The sequence below is a fragment of the Myzus persicae genome, unplaced genomic scaffold, assembly GCF_001856785.1.
Source record: "Myzus persicae strain clone G006 unplaced genomic scaffold, MPER_G0061.0, whole genome shotgun sequence".
Classification (NCBI taxonomy): domain Eukaryota; kingdom Metazoa; phylum Arthropoda; class Insecta; order Hemiptera; family Aphididae; genus Myzus; species Myzus persicae.
In genome coordinates this window covers 29328-32523 of record NW_019104013.1, presented here as the reverse complement: position 1 = coordinate 32523, position 3196 = coordinate 29328, and positions in this window count along the sequence as shown.

Below are 3196 nucleotides of genomic sequence, written 5' to 3'. Positions count from 1 at the left end.
AAAAAAAGAAAATCTATAAACAAACTATGCAAATATTTAGCACGTAATTCGCACGAATTCGCAAGCCTATTTTGAGAATTCGCACGACCTTCAAAAAATTCATTTCACAGTTTGTTTTATATAATTAAAATTTAAAATTTAAAATTGATTTTGTAGTTTTATTTATTTAATTAAATACATTTCTACTTTTTAGTTTTAGCAGCTTCAATCTCGGTGATCATTTGAATTTGTTCCTCTTGAGTCTTGACTAAAAGGTTTTTACTTCGGCTTCGCAACATAATATTCTTGCAACTTTTCATAAAATAATACTTTTTCCATATTTTATTATTTTATAAAATAACGTATTAGTAAGTCAACAACTACCAACAACTGCAGGTATAAGACAGACTACCTAGGCACTAGCAGACAATAAAATTGTCAACGGGATCATACGCTATCTGTACATCGGTATATTACTATGTACAGTCATTTTATATCTTATCTTGAAATTATCAGATCGACTGACGAACTAGTTTATACAATGTACGAGTTACAAATTATAACAAGCAACTTTTATATTTATTTAAAACCCAATTACCTAGTGTAAATCGTACAATTACCCAATACCAAAAATAATCATGCATAATAGTAATTTTGTGGATAAAATGAATTTTATCCACTTCATGAAGAGGTTAAAAAATTGTCCATATAGTGTAATAAAAAGTCATTTTCACTAAATGGATGTGACATATTATATATGTTTAACGAAAAATTCAGTTTTCCATGTTTGGCAAGTAGGAGGGTCCTCTATGGTCAATAGAAGACTGTGAGTCGTTCCAGTATGACCATTGCGCAGTCTATTGAGTGTACCTTCTTTGCCTCTGAGATTTGGATTTGTCCATCATCCATCAGTTTGTTTCTATTTTTATTTAATTGAACATGGTGTTTTGATTGTTCCATAATCTTTGCCATTTAATTTTGATTGTTTCATTAATTTGTTTCTTTTTGAGTCCTCAAACGACATTTTTAATTAAAGGGGTTTCATATTATTATTAATGGCAATTGTGACTTGTTCATACTGTTCATAGGCTATTTCATTGTCTATTATACCTGAGTGTCCATGTACATTCGTTTGTATAATGTTTTTTTTTACCAACTTTAGCGAGTTATAGTTTACAATGAAATATATATAATCTTTTGTGCCACCATACAGTAGAATAATATATTATTACATAATACTAATAATTATAGTAAATGTAACTACGTAATCACTAAATAACGCGGTTTATACATGTTATGTGTCTTACTCCGTAATAAAAAGGATAATATATGCATGTATTATAATATATATACGTCATAAGTTTGAAAGAGTAAAAAAGAAATATGTAATTAACATTTTTTTTAAGCTACCAAGTGGACGCATTTAAGGAAAAATTTTATATGAAATGCATAATATACTAAAACACTTTTACGGGTTTATTTCAATAAACGTTTAATCATAATTGCGTCGTTCTTCTTAGATAATATTTCAATAAGGAATGTTGATGAACTTAGTAAAGTCGGCTATTAAAAACAGCAGTTTCGCCACGGTAGAATGGTTTAGATGCTGTTTGTAGGTAAGTACTTACGTAGTGGTATATATACATACTTTGCACTGTGGCTCAAGTGTAGCATTGTAAATTTTGCAATCTCCATTGGTTAGTGTCCATTAAATCGTATTTTGTGTTAATCATCCGTGAGTGATACGCAAATATTACTCGGAAGGAAATCAAACACAGACCTTCCATATAAATAATACGTCGTATTGAAATAAAACACACGTATTATTTTTTCATTTCATATAGCATTAGGCTCGGAACTCACAGTGTATTTTTAAAGCGTTGAAAAATATAAATGCTGAAATTCCACAACAACTGTGTTTGACCATGCGATATGGAATATTGGCCGCGGATGTGACAATTAAAATTAATTTATGTACACATATCTAGCTGTCCCGTCACGACGTTGCCCGTGTATTATACATATCTATATAAAAAAACCAATTTTACCTCTTTAGAGGTCGAATTTTGAAAAATCCCTTATTAGTGAGCCCCTAAATTGCTAAAGGAACCTCTGTACAAAATGTCAAGTCTCTAGACCCAGCAGTTAGGTCTGGGCATTGATGAGTGAATAGTGGTGGTCTCCTATATGTATACAGATATCTTAGATTTTATTAGTTCAATTGAAAAATAATTCGTTAAGTACCTATAACTGTATAAAAATAAATAAATAATTAATTAATTTTTTTTTTGTTTAATTACCTAGCTGAATTACCCGGCTTTGCCCGTGTATTCACATCCTTGTGTTTTAAAGACGAAAAAATTTTTAAAACTTAATGCTATCAATTACTATATAGTAGTTGAATTATAAATAAAACAAAAAAAATAAAATAATAATAATATTTACAAATGTTTCTAATGGTTCTATACAGTATACACAATACACATATTGTTATTAAAAATGATTGTATAGTTATAATTATAATTTGTATAGTTAAACACGTTTATCGCACATCGAGAAGAAAAGTATTATTATTTTTCGATAACACAATTTGTATAATTGAGCTATTTGGTGTTTTCCATACAACTCATAACTTAATAAAAATGTTATGTTAGTTAGATGTTTATAATTTCGGCAAATACTCTTACATCATAAATATAGCGGTTGCAGTCGTGATCGTCAGTAGACAAATTAATTGTCGTAGTTTCGTGTCTAAACAAAGATGTATTTTATTATTATTATATCCTATTATTAATGATCCCTTTCACTTCGTTGTCCTTTAAAAATTCCAACTCTATATGAGACTCGCTTGTGATAATGTAAACAGTACATTATCAGGTAGTCCATCTACTTGCGGTGGATTGCGTATCCCGCTAGGTGCACACTCTATAATATGAATAATATATTTAATTTTAATTGTATTAATTATTTTGATTGTGTACATGCCGATGAGCGGCAATAGGTGTAACTCAGCCGACAGCCACCTTGTTAAGCAATGTAGTAAAATTCGATTTGATGCATTCTTAAACCTGAACTGCCCGATTAACCAATGGCAACCAAAAAATTTTAAAAAATACCAACTTCTATTAAAAAAAATCAGAAAAATTAGTTATTCATTAAAATAAACCCTGCAAATTGTATACCTATACATATATCAGTGGCGTGTATCATAAAAAAA